Consider the following 20,633-nt stretch of genomic DNA (forward strand, 5'->3'; position numbering starts at 1 on the left):
AGCGTCCGAGATCGAGTTAAACCTAACCACTAAATTTCATAAAAATCTTAACAGAATATCACTAGGAAAGCCTATTTTTAATTTAATTTAATGGCTTGCTTTAATAAAAATAACAGCTGGGGATACTGACATAAAGGTCCTTGTTTGGGCACTTTGTGTTATGGGGTACCAACACTCTGTCTTCCACAATTTCCTACATGTAAATCGCCCTGTCACATATTTTCCCACAGTAAACTATAAGCTCCTGTATCCCAAAGATTCCTGACCATAAATTGCCCTGTCACATGTTCTCCAAAAGTAAACTATAAGCTTCTGTATGGATGCACATTGTACAAGTATATTATTATTATTATAATACTACAGGATTTACAGTTTGCGCAGTGCTTTACAAAATTGGGGAAGACAGTACAGTTACAATATAATTCAATACAGGAGGGATCAGAGGGCCCTGCCCGTTAGAGCTTACAATCTAGAAGGGAGGGTCAAGTGGAACAAAGGGTAGTAGCTGTGGGGGATGATCAGATGGACAAAATGAAAATACAGTTGTTAGGTGTGGGTACGATAGGCTTTTCTGAAGAGGAGGGTTTTCAGAGATCGTCTAAAAGCTAATAGAGTAGGAAACAGACAGACAGATTGGGGTAAAGGGTTCCATAGGCTTGGAGAGGCTCTGGAAAAGTCCTGGAGATGAGCATGAGAGGAGGTGATGAGAGAGCTAGAGAGCAGGAGGTCTTGAGAAGAACGAAGAGAACGATTAGGTTGGTATTTTGAGACTAGGTCAGTGATGTAGCTGAGGGCAGAGTTGTGGATTGCTTTGTAGGTAGTTGTTAGTATTTTAAATGTAATTCGTTGAGGGAACGGAAGCCAGTGGTGGGATTGACAGAGGAGTAGCAGAGACAGAGCGATTGGTAAGGTGGATGAGACTGGCAGCAGCATTCATGATAGACTGAAGGGGGATAAAGTATGCAGAAGTAGGCCAATGAGGAGGGAGTTGCTGTAATCGATGAAAGAGATGACCAGGGAGTGAATTAAGAGCTTCGTAGTGTCACTGGTTAGAAGGGGGCGTATTTTGGAGATGTTCCGGAGGCTGAGGCGGCAAGATTTGGACAGTGATTGGACGTGGGGCTTTAAGGAGAGTTCAGAGTCCAGGACTACTTCTAGGACCTTGGCATATGGGGATGGGCTGATAGTTGTGCCATTATCAGAAACCATGAACCAGACCGAGACAGATGTACAGTAATATCACACTTGTTATTAATAAAAATAAAAAGGTAAATAGAGTAAGCGTAGTCAAAGCATAGCCAGAGTCCAGTAACCAGATGGGGTAGTCAGCCAAGCCAGAGTTCAGTAACCAGATCGGGTAATCAGCCAATCCAGAGTTCAGTAACCAGATTGGGTAATAAGCCAGGCCAGAAGTCAGGGATCCAAGTAGAGGAACAGCAAGCAGGATAAGGAGCCAGAAGGGATGTCAGCGAAGCCAGAGGAACTCAGGAGATGGTTTCTTGTGATGTGACCAAGGCGAAGGCAGAGATCAAGTGAGCTGGATGGTTTTTAGTAGGCAGGACTGACGAGCAGAATCAACAACAGCTGGGTAACTGTGGAGAGGGATGGGAGCTGGAAATTAGCCGACAGCTGAGCAGCCAGCTCAGAGAAGGAAGGGCTGAGCCCAGCCCTGACAGCTATTGATTTTTGCAGAGAGGTCAGGGGAAGAGACACGTGGGGGAGGAAAAATTATAAGTTTGGTTTTGGATAGATTAAGTTTGAGGAAGTGGTGCGACATCCAGACTAATATATCTGATAGTAAAATAGTGATACATGAGGAGACTGAAGGAGTTAGTTGAGGGGTAGAGAAATAGTTTTGAGTGTCGTCAGCGTAGAGATGGTATTGGAAGCCGTCGGAGGCTATCAGTTGACCCAGGGAGGAGGTGTAGATTGAAAATAGGAGAGGTCCAAGAACAGAACCTTGGGGGACCCCAACAGAGAAAGGAAGAGGAGAGGAGGAAGTAGAAAGTAACGCTAAAGGTGCGGTTAAATACAGTAAGTAGTTAGAGAACTAGCGAAGAGTACAGTCACGGAGACCAAAGGCGTGGAGTTTTTTGAGGAGGAGGGAGTGGTTAACCGTATCGAAGGCAACAGAGAGGTCCAGAAGTAGGAGTACAGAATAATGTCCCTTAGTTTTGGCCGTTAGTAGATCGTTTGTTAGTTTTAGGAGAGCAGTTTCTGTGGAATGTTGAGGATGAAATCCAGACTGAAGGGGATCAAGAAGGCTATTATCAGCAAGGTGGACGCTCAGTCGGTTGTAGACTAGACGTTCAAGGAGTTTGGATAAAAAGGGGAGCAAGGAGATGGGGCATAAGTTGTTAAGATTGGATGGGTCCAGTGAGGGCTTTTTAAGTATGGGGCTGACAAGTGCATGTTTTAAAGATTTGGGGAAGATGCCAGAAGAGAGGGAGAGATTGAAGTTGTGGGTTAGAGAGTGTAGAATAGAGCTAGAGGGTGAATGTAGCATTTGCGAGGGAACAGGATTCAGAGGTGGTAAGATGGACGTTAGCAAGTAATTTAGCAACCTTGTCTATAGTGGTGGGGTTGAAAGAGGGAAGTAATGATTGTACCTGTGGGTATGAGGTGTAAAGTATGGATAGTATTTGAACAGTAGAGATCTCCTCGCAAATTATATCAATCTTCTGTTTGAAGTGATTGGCAATCTTCTGGGCAGTGAGTGAGTTAGTGGGTGGAGGCAGTGGAGGACGAAGTAGTTTCTTGGCCTCATTTTTCTCTTTGTTTTTTTGTTCTCCACTCCTTCCTATCCCACTCTCTCTCCTCATTTTCACTCTTTTCACATTTTCTCATACTTACACATCAACACATATCACTATGATTTGTTTCATATAGGTTTCCCACATGGAGGTCTGCACCCTACACTCATTGCACCCACCAGCAATGGTTTTGCCTATGGTCGTTGTTCCTATTTCCGCAGATCACCCTGGCATCGGGCGGCTTTGCTTTGCAGCTCTCTGCGATTCTGGATGCTGTTTCACTGGATCGCTGATGCAGACGTGAGTTTAGACGCACAACCTTTAATGAATTCTATACAAGTAAAATATTTGTATACAAAACCTTTTTTCATTTTCTGTTTATTTACTAAAAAACATTAAAAAAATATATATATATATATATTTTTTAGAATCATTCCATAACGTATGCTCCTGATGAGCGGTTGCTATACCGTGAAACGTGTAGAGCTTTGATTATTACCAATCTTCCCATATCATGGAATACCAAGATTTCAATGAATAAGGAAAATCTTGCGAGCCACAATAATCCAATGCTAAATGTGCAGAAAACGTGGAACTCAGAAAATAAAATATATATAAAACCGCTATGTAAAACCGCTAGTCTATATGCCGCAGGGTATGTGTTTCTCCCAGCTCTGCTGTGTGCTGTTTCCTCCGTCCTGGCCCCTCCCTTACGTGTGTTCGACACAGGGAGTCACGTGTCTTCATCAGGGGGATCCGGCATATAGACTAGCGGTTTTACATAGCGGTTTATTGTTTGGTGCACAGCAGCACCAGGAGAATGTGAGTACCCCTTTGTGGGAAGTGGTTTTATATCTGAATAAACTAGTGTTTGATAGTATTACACTATGTAGTCTCTCTTCATTTTATGATTGGATATCTATGGAGCCTTTTCAACCCAGAGTGAGTGGAGATCGCATCTAACATACCTTGCAGAGCCCAAGGGGTGGCTACTAAGCGTGATTTGACATAGCTAGCTACTGTGTCACACGCTCTGAGGTGAGCGCAATCACTTTGGGGGGTTACCAGAACACACCACGGTTGTTTGCAGCATTCGCATTCAGTGCACTGGATGTTTTGGATTTGCTGGACACAGATGCACATTTGATTTGGATATTTTATGGACATTATAATAAGGATATCACTAAACGCAGATTATATTGACTGCGTTTAAGATGCACTAGGCACTTTTATGTTATTTTTCTTGCATGCTGCACTGGATGTGAGATATTGCATGTTGTTTCCTTGTCAAAAGAAGTTTATTGAGTATACAATGTTATAAAGATACATAAAGTAAGTTTACAAGGATCTATAAAGTAAGCTCATTGTTTTACAGTAGGGTTTATATAGGTAAATATCATGAAATTTCAAATATTAAACATTGGGTTCACGTAAACCTAAATTAAAGATATATATCATTTCCTTAGTTACTTTTGTAGGTATTTAAATGATTTATACCTACTATACATATTGTTTACAAGTAGAGTGTATATAGGTCAAATAAATTCTGATAATGAGCTTTAATCGTAAGGTGGAGAAAAGGAAAGAGAAAGAAGAAAAAGGGTTGAAAGGAAGAGGTATGGTCCACAAGGTTGTCCCGCTCGTCAGTTTATTATTCTTTTTAGTTCTCTTTGAAGCCTTAGAATGGGTGTCTCTGTAAGTCATTTAATCTGTTACCATGGCAACAGGACAGAGTCATTGAAATTTGACAGGAACTGTTGTTTTATCCAAGGATGCCAAAGTTTTTCAAATTTTGGAATTTGATTTTGATCGATGGCTATCATCTTAGCATGGGACATTGTATTATTCATTCTGTGAATTGTTTCTGCTAGTACCAATGTTGGAGATTTCCATGCCTTGGCCACTGTTTGTTTTGCAGCCGTTATTAGTTGGATCATAAGTTTGAATTGAGAGAGTGTTAACCATTCCGGTTTTAGATTAAGTAAAGTTAAATATGGATCTGGTTGTATTATTTTTTTAAATATTTTAGATGCAATCACGAAGACTTCCTTCCAGAAGGTTTGGATTACTGGGCACGTCCACCATATGTGTAAATATGTGCCTATTTCTGGGCATCCTCGAAAACAAAGAGTTGAGGTATTAGGTGAATATTTTGCCACTCTAGCGGGTACAAGGTACCAGCGAGTTAGGACTTTATAATTTGTCTCCAGTGCTAAGATGTTGGGTGAAGATGACTTAGATGTGAGCCATATATTAGACCAGTCCGTGTCTTCTAAAGTTCGTCCCAGGTCCTCCTCCCACCTCTGAACGTAAGAGGGTCTATTAAGATTTGCTACTCCATATAATTGATTATAAAGTGATGAAATTGTACCTTTAGCAAATGGATCTTTTGTACAGATTGATTCAAAAATGGATAATTGGGATAATGGTGTATCCCCCTTTAGGAATGGTGTATAGAAATTTTTGATTTGGAGATATCTAAATATCTCAGAGTTTGGTAGATCATATTTTTCTCTAAGCGATGGGAATGAAAGGAATGATTTAGATACTATGAAGTCATTTAGTGTCTGAATGCCTGATGTTGTCCAAGCTTTAAAAGAATTTGGGTAGATCCATGCCGGATAAAAGGCCGGATTTCTGATAAAAGAAAGGAGAGGATTGTGTGGAGATTGTAACTGATATTTGGTTTTTAGTTTATCCCAGAGAGATAAGAAGTGTTTAGTTATGGGATTATGAATTTTAAAGCAATCTTTAGGATCAAGCCATAATAAATTTGATATTAATAGAGGGTCATTTTCTGAAGCCTCTATAAATACCCATAATGGGATTTCCTGTTTTGCATGGTATTTGGTCAGACTGGCCAAATGTGCTGCTCTGTAGTAGTTAGTAAAATTAGGGTATCCCAGGCCTCCTTTATTTTTGGGAAGATGTAGTGTGTGTATAGGTATACGTGGTTTAGAAGAGCCCCATATAAACGAAGTTGCTCTTTTTTGTACTATTCTCAAAAAATAGGAAGGAATTGGAATAGGGAGGACTCTGAATAGATAAAGCAATTTGGGTAGAATAGTCATTTTGATTGCATTAATCTTCCCTATCCAGGATAAAGGAAGTTGCGACCATTGTTTTATTAGATTTGTGATCTGTCTTAATACAGGAGGATAATTGGTTGAGAATAAGTCAGAATGAGATGCTGTTAAATGAATTCCAAGATATGGGATTGATTTTTCTGCCCATGTGAATGGGAGTGCTGCCCTAGTCGGGATCAATTCCATGTTTGTGAGTGAAATATTAAGCACTAGGCATTTCTTAGGATTAATCATAAGGCCGGATAGGGCTGCAAATCCATCAAGAGCTGGTATTAAGTTAGGACCAGAGACCTGTGGTGATGATAGAAAAAGTAATATATCGTCTGCAAATATACATAATTTGTGTGTAATACCTCCTACTTCAATGCCAGTTATAGTTTCGTTTGTTCAGATGTATTGGGCCATGGGTTCGAGTATAAGGGCAAATAATAAGGGAGATAATGGGCAACCCTGTCGGGTACCTCTTTCGATATTAAAGGCTTCAGATTTGTATCCAGCATATTTTATATAGGCTTTGGGTTTATTATATAATGCTTTGATCCATGTTAAAAAGTGGGGTCCAAAACCCCATTTTTGTAATGAATATTGCATATATTGCCAGGATACTGTGTCAAATGCCCTCTTAATATCGAGAGATAGAAAACATAAAGGGATCTTCCGTTTTTTAGCAATATGTGCCAATAACACTGCCCTGCGTATATTATCGCCTGCCTGTCTATTTGGCATGAAGCCTACTTGATCTCTATGTATTAATTTTCCTATAATGCTATTGAGGCGTTTTGCTATTATTTTTGCTAATAATTTAATATCGAGGTTTAACAGAGAGATAGGCCGATAATTCACACAGGAAGTATCATCAGAAAGGGGTTTTGGGATCATACAAACAATTGCCATTAGTGTTTCTTGCCGAAAAGAATGTCCATCTAGAAGTTTGTTAAAAGTTTCAGTGAGAATGGGAGAGAGTATTTCTGAGAATGTTTTATAGTATAAAGCCGAGTAGCCGTCTGGGCCTGGTCTTTTGTTAAGTTTTAGGTCTTTTATGGCGTTAGCAACTTCATCTATAGTTATAGGCTCATCCAAACTGCTTTTTTGATTCTGAGATAACTCAGGTAAGGTTATTTTTGAGAAGAAGGATTCAGCCTCTGTAGGATTAAATTCATTGTTTGTCTTGTATAAAGTTGCGAGATGTGAGTGAAATTTATGGACTATTTTAACTGGATTACAAGTGTAAACATTTTTTGATAATTTCAAACGTATTGGTTTGAAAGATTTGTTAGTTGAATTTAATGCCCGAGCCAAATATGTACCTGGTTTGTTTGTATTCATGTAGAAATTGTGTTTGGAGCGTTTGAGGGATTTATCAACTGACTCAGTGAGAAATAGATCGTATTCCAATCTAGATTTTTCCAGATGAGATTTTGTACTCTGAGATGGATTATCTTGAAATGATATGTAGGCTGCATTAAAATTGAGTTCTAGTTTTTTTGCTAGATTTTTGCGTCCCCGTTTAAATAGTGCCATTTGTCTTTGTATTGTACCACGCAAGACAGGCTTATGAGCTTCCCACTGTGTTATTGGGGAGATGTCTGTTGTATTATTAATTGATATGTATTCCTTTAAAGCTTGTTCAATGGCCATCTGATGTAGTGGGTGTTTGAGCATTATGTCCGGTAAGTACCACGTTGGGTCATGCGCTTTTGGTATGGCTGAGGCTATAGTAGTGTATACTGCATTATGGTCAGACCACGGAATCGGAATTATATCTGATGCAATAATTTCTGGTATCATTCCTATTGTTAGAAAAATATGATCTATTCTGGTGAAGGTTTGATGAGGGTGCGAGAAATAAGTGAATTTCTTTTTCATTGGGTTACTTTCTCTCCATGAATCTACCAGATTGTATTTGGAAAGAAGTTGAGAAAAAGGTAATCTAGAGGTTATTTTGGATGGTGTAAATGGTGATTTATCTAGAAATGGGAGGAGGACCTGGTTCGAATCCCCACACATTATCACTGTTCCTATTTTGTGTGTATTAATCACTTGTAATATATGTGAGAGGAATGGTGTAGGTTGTTTGTTAGGAGCGTAGTAGGAAATCACCGTGATTGCTGTATCCATTATATAACCCATGAGTATCAGGTATCTACCTTCTGGGTCTTTAATTTCTGATGATAAGGTGAATGGTGTGGATCGGTGAAATGCAATTAGAGTTCCCCTTTGCTTGGTACAGGCAGAAGCCGTGTAAATTTGTTGATAAAAAGGAGAAATATATTTTGGAGTAGAATCTTTGGTGAAGTGTGTTTCTTGGAGGCATACTATGTGAGCCTTCTTGTTATGGAAAGTACGGAAGGCTTTGGTCCTTTTTTGAGGGACATTTATTCCCTGAACATTCAGGGAAAGTATATTCAGTGGTGCCATGGCAATAGATCAAATAGTTTTGACTTACTTTTTGTTATGCAGAGCTGACTGCGCAGATCAACCTGTGTGGACTGAAGAGATGAATAGATAGAAAAGAAACCAGTGAATTCTGGAGTAAAGAGTAAACAAAAAACATATGAGATTAGATGATACATTGTATAAATTATTTTTTGCAAGTAATCACAATTTACCCGTGAAAGAGAATAAATATCCTTCTCAGGGGAATAAGTGCCTTCGTCACACTCCCACATAATATGGTTGGGAGAATGAGGAGGGCTTCCATTACTTCTGGATTATTGAACATATTTGTCCTAAAAAGTAATAAATCTATTGTTATTACCTGATAATATATAACTGAACAAGAATTTCCTTATTTCACTTATATATTCTAAGGCTATATGAATCAGAATTAATAAGAAATATAACTGGAATGTAACATGATCCCACACAGTGTGTGACTATCAGAATGCAGTTACATTCAGTTATAAATATAGGTTTTTTATAGAGAACCATCTCTTAGTATAATAAATGAAGAGATATCAGGAATTAGGATGTCAGTCCATTGAATCTTCTTGGTCCATGGATGATGTGGCATAACGGCCTCTTTTGTGAGAATGATGATTCCCATTTTGTTCTGAAATTTTCTGGGTGCTGCCTGAAGGTGAAGATGACGCCATTCTTCTGCGTGTGGGAGTGTTGCTGCTTGTGGGTTCTGTCAGATTTAATTTTAAAAGGGTTTGTTGTAGTTCATCTGCTGATCTGCTTCTGTAAATTGTACCTTGGTAGTTAAATCTGACTGAAAAGGGGAAGCCCCATTGATACATAATGTTGTGGCGTTGCAGTTCCATTAGTTGGGGTTTCATGGATCGTCTTTTAGTAATAGTAAGTTGGGATAGGTCAGCAAAAATTTGATAATTGTGTCCTTGAAAATTAAGTTCCTTTTTTTCTCTTGCAGCAATTAGTATTTGTTCTTTAGTTCTGTAATAATGAAATTTTGTGATTATATCACGTGGGGGTCCATCTTTCTTTTTGGCTGTGAGGGCTCTGTGTACTCTGTCCAGTTCTAAACGTTCAATAGGGATATCTGGCTTTAGTTCTTGTAATAGAGCAGTAATAGTAGATTGCAGGTCTGTCACAGTTTCAGGTATTCCCCTTATGCGCAAGTTTGAACGTCTGGCTCTATTTTCGTAATTTTCGAGCTTAGTTTGAAGTATTAAATTCTCTTTTTTTAATTGTCCCAATTCTGTTATATTTTCTTGGGTTGTAATTTCAATTTCATCCATTTTTATTTCTAAGGCTGCGGTGCGGTTTCCCAGCTCTCTTATTTCTTTGGTTAGGCTTTTCGTTATTTGGTCTGAGGTTTGTTTTAAAGCCTTATGAAGCATCTTTTCAAATTGTAATAATATTACTGGGGATACTGAGGAGGCTTGTGGAGAAGTTTGTGAGAGGATTTGTTCTGTATCTGACTCAAATGGAGAGTCTTGCTGTGACATTTTCTGTCTGTGAGAGCGCCCTGATGCTGTGTATTGTGAGGTGACTGGAGCTGCTTCAGCTGCAGTGAGTGCCTGTGAGCTCTTTGTGAGGTGATTTTTATTTCTGCCACGGTTTCCTCCCAGTACCATATTTCCTGCCCAAACTTTCACAGTTTGTTCCCTGGGGCAAAAAGGTTCAAATGGATACCTTTTGAGCCTGCAGGCTCCGCTTTGTCCTTCTCTTCTCTCCTCAGCGGTGTGGAGCTCTAACAATGCATGTCTGCTCTGCTAGGCTCCGCCTCCTGCCCCCCCGATATTGCATGTTGTTTAATACATCACTGGATTAAGTTTACTTTGGCGTCATTATACATGCACATTGCACTTTAATTGTTTGATATGTATACACAAGGTAGAAGATAATACGCACGTTATACATAGGAAGTCCTTATGTGGAAAATTGTATTTATTTGATATTTATTTATTAATGATCTTTGACACCATTTATAATATATTATCAAGCGCAGCGCAAATATCTTTTATTTACCAAGATTTCAATGATTCCACTTATCTCCATAAGTATCTGTCATGGTATTAAATCTCTTTTATTATTATAATTATTTGTTCTAATTTTCATGGCTCTTTTTGGGTCTAATCATAGTAACAAATGTACACATGCATATTGATTGTTATCTGTGCTCTCTGTGTAACAATGGATCATGACCTATTGTGTAATTTATGTGTATTTTATGTATAATCAATCCATGGTTTATTATATGGAGGCTTGATGCCCACAGCATTTTAGAGGTTGGATGCCCAAAATGTTTTTTACATACCATGGATTATACCAAATAAATGAATGTTGGTCACTTGACCTGTGTTGTGTTGCTGTGTGCTTCATTTAAAGTCCCACTTCTCCCTCTTTTTTCCATTTTAACCAATGACCGGGATGGAGGCGAGCATCCCTTTGGTGCTAGCCTCATTTAAAGTCCCAAAATGTTCCTTTTTTTGAATACATAACCCAGGATGGAAGCACATAGCAGCAGTCACACAATTACTTCCTATATTTATGTGGGCCATTGGCATCAGTGGTCCCACAATCAACCCTTCATACTGTTGTTTGGTTGATGTGTCCTGCTGGGTCTGCATCTGTGATCCCTGGACAGTGTTTTTGATATTGCTGATCTGTCTGCATTTGCTCGCTCCATCAGCTGTGGTGTTTCATGTAGGTCTCCTACCCCTCTTCCTGCCCTTGGATGTCGGGGAGGGGGCGGATGCATGGTCCTTCCCTCTCTGTGTCACGTCACATCCGCCGGTCCCAGGGCGTCCTAGTGGCGCTATGTTTCCGGCGGTGTGTCGCTGTTCAGTGGACACACTGGGGAGATGGATTGGCGCTAATCGCCTGAGCCGCCCAGGGGAAAGTGCTCCACTCTCAGGTGTTGTCTGTTGACTTGATGTGGGGGCTTGGGCCATGATGGAACAACTATATAGGCATCTCCAAGGCTGGCCTTCACACACTCCACTTTCTTTCCTGTTCAGCATCACACTCACATGCTTGGAATTGTCCACTCTGTGTACACCAGGTATCATTCCTTTTTCTCTAATTTTTCTTTTTCATCAGTCTTTATTGTTCATGTTCTTTCTTGGCCTCATTTTTCTCTTTGTTTTTGTTCTCCACTCCTTCCTATCCCACTCTCTCTCCTCATTTCCATGTTGTCACCACATCACTCTTTTCACATTTTCTCATACTTACACATCAACACACATCACTATGATTTGTTTGATATAGGTTTCCCACATGGAGGTCCGCATCCCACTCTCATTTCACCCACCAGCAATGGTTTTGCCTATGGCCGTTGTTCCTATTCCCGCAGATCACCCTGGCGTCGGGCGGCTTTGCTTTGCAGCTCTCTGCGATTCTGGATGCTGTTTCACTGGATTGCTGATGCAGACATGAGTTTGGACGCACAACCTTTAATTCATTCTATACAGGTAAAATATTTGTATACAAAACCTTTTTTCATGCCCTGTTTATTTTACTAAAAAACATTTTTTTTTTTAAATAAAAATATTTTTTAGAATCATTCCATGACGTATGCTCCTGATGAGTGGTTGCTATACGCGTAGAGCTTTGATTATTACCAATCTTCCCATATCATGGAATACCAAGATTTCAATGATTCCACTTACCTCCATAAGTATCTGTCATGGCATTAAATCTCTTTTATTATTATAATTATTTGTTCTAATTTTCATGGCTCTTTTTGGGTCTAATCATAGTAACAAATGTACACATGCATATTGATTGTTATCTGTGCTCTCTGTGTGACAATGGATCATGACCTATTGTGTAATTTATGTGTATTTTATGTATAATTAATCCATGGTTTATTATATAGAGGCTTGATGCCCACAGCATTTTAGAGGTTGGATGCCCAAAATGTTTTTTACATACCATGGATTATACCAAATAAATGAATGTTGGTCACTTGACCTGCGTTGTGCTGCTGTGTGCTTCATTTAAAGTCCCACTTCTCTCTCTTTTTTCCATTTTGACGAAATAGAGAGTTGAAGAACTGACGGGGACGAGATGATACGTTTTTAATGAGAGTGATAAAATAGGTCTGCTTGGCAGTAAGGAGGCTGGAAATGTATTTTTGGAGGGCAGATTTATACTGGCTGAAATCTTTCTGGGACATAGTCTTATGCTACAGGCGTTTGAGAGCACGGCTGTGTTTTTTTTTCAGACTTCTAGTATCATCTGTTTGCCAGGGTTGAAGGGGGCGGGGCTGATTCTGTGTGTAGTGAGGGGGGCCAGTGTGCCCAGTGAGGCTAGAAGTGTTGTACACAGAAGTAGCTAGGTTGGTGCAGGACAGAGGTGCAATTTTGTCATAGAGGTGGTCAGTCGCAGAGTAGTGAAGAGAAGGGTTGAGATGGTGAAGGTTTCTATGGGTAACCATTACGTGTATGGAGGGAGAGGAGGCGGAGGAGAGGGAGAGAGTGAAGTTAATAAGATAGTGATCAGAGAGAGGGTAAGGATATTTGGAGAGGTTGCATGGAGTGCATAGGTGGGAAAAGACGAGCAGTATCCATTGCTTCAGGTCAAAGGAGGAGGTTAGACTGAGAAGTTTGGAAGTTGCAGGAATGTTAGTATTAGTAGGGATGTTGAAGTCCCCAAGAATGATTGTGGGGATTTTAGAAGAGAGAAAGTAGGGTAGCCAGGCAGAGAAGTCATCAAGAAAGGATGATACTGGACCAGGGGGGCAGTAGATCACAGCTATCCTCAGAGAAAATGGGGAGAAGAGACAAATGCAGTGCGCCTAAAATGAGGAGAGTGACAGAGAGGGAGGTAAAGTACTTGAAAGGTGCTATGTGGGTCTAAAAGGATTTCAATACCCCCTCCTTTGTGTCCACTGAGTCTGGGGGAGTGAGTCCAAAGAAGACCACCGTGGGATAGAGCAGCAGAAGATGCAGTGTCGGATTTGTGAAGCCAGGTTTCGGTAATGGCGAGTAGATTAAATGAGTTAGCGATAAAGAGGGCGCAATAGAAAGGGAGCCTGGTCTTGGGAGGAAGAGAAATGGGAACTAGATTGTGTGCACTGCGGCTGTAGCCAAAGGGTGTAGGATAATGGGTGTGTTGAGTACAGTTAGATGAAGGAGGCCCAGGGTTTGGGGACACATAACCAGAGGATAGGAGAAGCAGAAGGGTGAGGGAGGTAATGTGGGAGTGCGATTTATATGAAGGGACATGCCCAAGTGGTTTGGAGTATTGGGCGTGTGGATTTAGAATTAGCCGGAGTTGGTGAGTGCAGTAATATGGAGAGGACAGAAGTGAAGGTGATATATATAAGGTGTGGGGTGGAGAAGACGTGTGCAGGAGAGTTAGTTTAAGGATAGAAGACACAACTGTCAGAAGGAGTGGTAGACATTGCATTTTAGAAGGGAGAGGAAGAGCTGAAAGTGTAAACAAGGTCACCTGTATTGTTTTTTCAAGGTGTTTTCTTGTGTTCCTTCGCTTTGTGCAGAGTCAGAAGTGCTCCCACTTATAAAAATAGCCCCACTTTAAGAAAGAACCCCATCTGTAAACGTGCCACCCCTTGGCAAACGTGCCTTTCCCAAGAGATGCTTAGTTATATACTACTAGGAATGGGTGTAGGTGCTTCTAATTGCTAATCAGGGAGTTAATAAAACAAGGCTGGCTATGCCGAGAAAAATTCTCACTTTAGAAACAGACTTATAAAGGAGGCCATAATTTAAAGGAAAGGCATAGAGAGGAAACAAAAACAAAAGCAATGTGGACAGTCTATAGATGGTTAAGCAAAAAAGCATACCAGAGTTAAAAGAAACATAGGAAACAGTTTTCAGTAATGCGATTCTAGCATATTCCATTGTTGTCACCATTTAACCCTTTCGCTGCCAGGTCTGTGCAGTGTACGGAGCTACAGCATTGCTTCCAGCTGGCCAGGTCCGTACGCCATATGGACCTGACATTTCTCACATTCCTCCTTCTGCTATAAGCTCATTTAAGCAGACTCTGTTCAAACTGTTCAGCAGACTGTGCTGAACAAAACAATAGCTCTGATTAGAAACTAACAAGCCGCTGATCAGAGCTATTAATGTGAAATGTGACCCACCGCTGCCTTGCCTCTCACCCGCTGCTTCCTCCCCTCCACTTCCTTGCACTAGCTGCTAAATTGCCCCCCCCCTACTGCTCCTGCCCCTGCCCCTGCCCCTGCTACCTGTGTTCCTCAGTGCCAATTCCCTCCTCCCAGCACCGATCACCTGTGGCTCCCATGCAATTAATGTCAATTGGGACACAGTGGCTGCACAGAAATGCAAAAGGTATTCCGTGCATTCCTGTGGAGGCAGACACAGCCACTTCTCCCAACTTGACATCCATGTGGGTACATGTCCCTGAACTCACATGCTCTGCGTTTGAGGCCATGCACCTACACCCGCACAGATGTTAGATACTGTATGTCCTTGCAGCTGCTGCATCCCAAATAACATGAATAGGACTGGCTGCACAGGGATGCACAGAACACCTGTGCATCCTTGTGCAGGAAAACACGGCCCTTCATGAAAACTTTAGTACAAAAACCTGCGCTATTATTTATAAAAAAAAATAAACTACCATAAAAAATAAAGAAAACGTGAAGGAGCAGCTATCACTCGACAGTGCAATCACCTCACTAATATTAATAAATGTATACCTACTAACAACCAAGTGCTCCTTAATATTAATTGTGGACTCAAATGTGCATATAAACAAAGCTTATAAATTACACATTCACCATAAATTATGTGTAGAAAAAAACCCCTCTCCCCCTCTCTCATCTGATTGGCTGACTGACTATGGTGCCGCTACTGTGTCTCAGCCAATCATGTAGAGTGTCCCGTCAGCTTATACATTTGTGGACATCGCTGAAAAGAAATGGGGCTCAGGTAAGTAATTAGGGGGGTGCTGGGGAGGTTGTTTACAGATGAAAGGTTTTTGATCTTAATGCATAGAATGCATTAAGATCAAAAACCTTCTGCTGTTACAACTCCTTTAGAGCACTTTCACACTTGGGCGTTGGCGGTAAAGCCATTTTTAGCAATGCTTTACCATCATTTTAGTGGCGCTTTATGGCTGCTAGTGGGGTGCTTTTGACCCCCGTTAGAGGCCAAAAAAGGGTTAAAAGTGCCCTCAAAGTGCCGCTGCTGAGGCGCTTTGGTGGTGCTGCTCATTGATTTCAATGAGCAGGAGTGCTTCAGGAGCGGTTTATACACCGCTCCTTAAGTGCCTCATAGGACTTTTTTTAATGTCCCGCAAGCGCACCATTCCAGTGTGAAAGCCCGAGGGCTTTCACACTGGAGTGACAGGAGAGGCGCTTTACAGGCACTTTGCAAGTGATATTTTTAGCGCTATAGTGCCTGTGAAGCGCCTCAGTGTGAAAGTGGCCTTAAAGTGGTGTTCCAGCCGAAATTACACTTTTTAAATAAAAATACCTCTATATTACACAAGCAGTGTAATAGGTTTCAGGTCAGGTTTCCATAGCAACGGCAGTGTCAGAGGAAGTTGCCACCCCTTATCTATGCAGACCTCCCTTCCCCTCCTCCCTCCAGGAACCAGTAAATACACTGCATGTACAAGGAATATTATTTAAGAAATATATATATCTTGTTATATATTTATCTTGACCTGTGTGTGTGTGTGTGTGTGTGTGTGTATATACCGGGTACTTTTTTCTGTACAGCTTTTCATTTAAAAAAATAATAATAATCTCAGCAACACAATTCATTTATGCATCTAGATGTATTGAAGACGACTTTATGAAGTTCAAACTGCTCATATTAATGTTGAAAAATAGGGCTTGTGTTTTGGTGTGATATGGGATGGTGGGAGTATTGAAAAAACAGCTTATTTACTATTGCACATGCACGAACAACTTTCTCTATGTTAAAATCGCAAATCGCCAAATTGCATTGCCCCCAGCAAATCGCATCGCCCCCGCCAAATTACATTGCATCGCCCCCAGCAAATCACATCACCCCAGCACATCGCATGAGCACATCGAATCGCATCAACACATCGAATCGCAACGCCCCCAGCACATCGCATTGCATTGCCCCCAGCACATGGAATTGCATTGCCCCCAGCACATCGAATTGCATCGCCCAAAGCACATTGCATCACCCCAACACATCGAATCGCATCAGCACATCGAATCGCATCGCCCCAGCAGATCGAATCGCATCAGCACATCGAACCGCAACGCCCCAGCACATCGAATCGCCCCAGCACATCGAATCGCATCGCCCCAGCACATCGAATTGCATCTCCCCCAGCACATTGAATCGCATCACCCCAGCACATCGCATCACCCCCAGCACATCGAATCGCATCGCATCGCCCAAAGCACATTGCATCACCCCCAACACATCGAATCGCACCAGCACAGCGAATCGCAACGCCCCCAGCATATCGAATCGCATTGCTCCAGCACATCAAATCACATCTCCCCCAGCACATCAATTCACATCGCCCCAGCACATTGCATCACCCCCAGCACATCGAATCGCATCGCCCAAAGCACATTGCATCACCCCCAACACATCGAATCGCATCAGCACATCGAATCACAACTCCCCCAGCATATCGAATCGCATCGCCAAGCACATCGAATCGCATCGCCCAAAGCACATTGCATCACCCTCAACACATCGAATTGCATCAGGACATCGAATCGCAATGTCCCCAGCACATTGCATCACCCCCAGCACATGGAATCACATCGCTCCCAGCACATTGCATCACCCCCAGCACATGGAATCGCATCGCCCAAAGCACATTGCATCACCCCCAACACATCGAATCACATCAGCACAGCGAATCACAATGCCCCCAGCACATCGAATCACAATGCCCCCAGCACATCGAATCGCATCGCTCCAGCACATAAAATAGCATCTCCCCCAGCACATCAAATCGCATCGCTCCCAGCACATTGCATCACCCCTAGCACATGGAATCGCATCGCCCAAAGCACATTGCATCACCCCCAACACATCGAATCGTATCAGCACATCGAATCGCAATGCCCCCAACACATCGAATCGCATCTCCCCAGCACATTGAATTGCATTGCCCCCAGCACATTGCATCACCCCAGCACATCGAATCGCATCAGCACATCGAATCGCAACGCCACCAGCACATCGAACTGAATGCCCCCAGCACATCGAATCACATCTCCCCAGCACATTGAATTGCATCGCCCCCAGCACATTGCATCACCCCCAGCACATCGAATCACATCGCCCAAAGCACATTGCATCACCCCAACACATCAAATCGCATCAGCACATCGAATCGCATCGCCCCAGCACATCGCATCGAAACGCATCGCCCCCAGCACATCGCATCAGCACATTGGGGTGGGGTGGGGTAGGATGGGATGAGGTGGGATGGGATGGGGTGGGATGAGGTGGGGTGGGGTGAGATGGGATGGGGTGGGACAGGATGGTGTGGGATGGGGTGGGGTGGGATGAGGTGGGATAAGGTAGGGTGGAATGGGATGAGGTGGGGTGGGATGGGATAAGGTGGGGTGGGGAGGGATGGGATGGGGTGGGATGAGATGAGGTGGGGTGGGGTGGGATGGGATGAGATGGGGTAGGGTGGGATGGGATGGGATGAGGTGGGGTGGGGTGGGATGGGATGGGATGGGATGAGGTGGGGTGGGGTTGGTGTGTGTGGAAGTCCTGCAGATCTCACTCATGGCCAATAGAGCACACAGTAAGTGTCCCTGCCCCAACCCACCAATCCATCTGTTACTGTGTGTGTTGACTGCTTCCTCAACCGACTCTCCGCTGCTAACCTCCCCCACCTCCTGTTCACTGCATCACCGATGCCTCTTTCTGAGCTGTGGTGTACGAGGGGACGCTTGTACCTACAAGTGTATGCTAGGGTAACCATGGCAACAAATGCCTGGTTGCCCCTGTGTTAAACGGCGCCGGGTGTCGCCTTGCATCGCGTCATTTCCGGTTTTGAAATAACGTGAAGCTGCGGCCCAGCCCACGCCTATTGCCTCCTGGGATTAATGAGAAACATCTCCCAGGAGGCATAGGGGAGGGGGGATGACACGCTCAGGCCGCGGCCAGAACCAGGAAGTAAAGAAGAAGATGGACAATAAAACCGTGAGTTTAAAAAAAAAAAAAATTTACATGCCAAATGTGTTTAAGGGGACAGTGAAGCAGGGGATGCAGAGGACTTGAAAAAGAGGGTGGAACTCCACTTTAAGTTCACAGAAAGTGACAAGGACACTGCATTTCTGGGAAGAGTATTTTCTGCACTTGCTGAAGATGGTATTATGGTATTAGCCTGCAAACTGAAAATGAATGCAGCCACCACATCTTGGCATGAGTAGGACAAAATATAAAAATATTTTGGTTGTTTGCTTTTTTAGATACACTCTAGTGAAAAATGTATAGATTGTGCCTGTGTATTAAAAATAATTTTATTGTATTTTTTTTTTTTTTTACTGAAGACATGTGCACAACATAAATATTTGTTTCTACCATCTTTTTTTTCCATAGGTCCTACAAGATATAATGTTTTTGGTTCCATTAGTCTATTTGCAAGTCAATGATTTATTTTTTGGCAACTGGGTGAGAAACATTGAGAAAATGGTGCATCAACAAAAGGACTTTTTAAAGAAAGCTTTATTAAAAAAAGATGTGTATTTTATCCAAGCACTTCTCACTGATTATTCCCCTTTCGAGTTTTCCAATATATTCAATCAAATATCATTATAGCATAACATACACTTTCTATACGATCCTTGCTAGAAGATAATAATTGGGATAAAATCTTAGGAACAAAGAACACGGAGGAAAAATGGGTATACTTTAAGAGCATAACAAATAAGGTAAGGGCATTAGTGTCAGGTCACCTGGGACCAGGTGACAGATGCACTCTGTAGGAGTCGGAAGTGCACCGCTAAGGTAGTGGACCCTAGGACTGACTGCTGCGGGTTGAACCCTGGAAGGTTCAGGAAGCAGGTCTACAGGATAACTAACATGGATCCCAGTGGGAGCTAGAGCATAGATTCCCCAGGGCGCGGAGTCTAAGAGCCAGTGGGTGTTCACCAGAGCCTCTAGTGGTGAGGATGGACTGCGCTGCAGTCTGGCTCCAGGTCGCGGCCCCCAGGGTCTCACAGCTCACGCTCACCGTAGACTACAGGAGAAGAGGAAGGAGGCAGCAGGCTGGAATGACAGGGAAGTAAGGGGTAAGCCAAAGGTCAGGGCGACTAGCAGACAAGGATAAACATAACACGCCAAAGGTCAGGGTAACAAGCAGACAGGGAGGGTCGAGAACAGGCCAAAGTCGGTAACAGGAATCGGACGTAGGAAACACAGCAAGTACACACGGAGGCTAACACACAATGGTTTATCAGCACTGCTGGCTTGCAGTGCACAGGTTAATATAGGGTTCCCTGATAGGGCCTGGGGTGGGGCCATGCTTAGAGGAGAGGTTATAAAACCAGTCAGGTGAGAGGCAGCTGGTCTTGGAGATGAACACATGGAGACAGGTAAGCTGACAGAGAAAACTCTATTGCATAACCATGACAGTACCCCCCCCCCCTTATGAGGCCTCTCCCTCCCCCGCCTGGGCCCTGGCTTAAAGGGAAACTCCAGATGAAACCTCCTCAACAGATGAGGCGCAAAGATCTCAGATGCAGTGATCCAAGACCTCTCCTCAGGACCAAACCCTTCCCAATGTACGAGGTACTGAAGAATGCCTCTACGGCACCGGGAATCGAGAACTTGACTAACCTCATACTTAAGATTATCCTCAGAGACTGAAACCGAGGTAGGGAGAGGACGAGAGGACTTATTGAGGGCTAAAGGCTTCTTAGGAATGGGTAAAGGCATAAGAAGACCATCAGGAGCCTGAGCAGGGTCCCCCAGACCCTTAAAGATGAGCTGGACATCCAACACAGGATCATCAGACTGGGCAGAAGTCAGTGGATCCCTGAGACAAGGTTGGTTAGAAAGTGATGTGTCACAGAAGTCAAGCTGGATAGCTTCACTGGGCATAGGCTGAACTGGTGCAGAGGCCGACTGAACAGCATTGCCAGGTGCAGCGACCACCAGAATCGCATCACAGGGCGTAGCGACTGTGGAACTGGTAGACGAGTCAGCCTGGGTGTGCGTCCAAGGGGGTCCAGGAACAGGAAAAGGTAAATGACCATGCAAACTGGAGTGAATGATCGGCTCAAGCTCACAGGTGGGCTCCTCATCCAGAGTGCCACATGACCCAGAGAGTGCCTCAGCCCGACTATCGCAGGAGACATTCCAGAAATCGCTATATGCAGCGGGAAGAGCAGAAGATACTGGGATGGTGGCAACAGGAAGTTTCTCTT

Source organism: Aquarana catesbeiana, linkage group LG11, assembly GCF_042186555.1.
Source record: "Aquarana catesbeiana isolate 2022-GZ linkage group LG11, ASM4218655v1, whole genome shotgun sequence".
Lineage (NCBI taxonomy): Eukaryota > Metazoa > Chordata > Amphibia > Anura > Ranidae > Aquarana > Aquarana catesbeiana.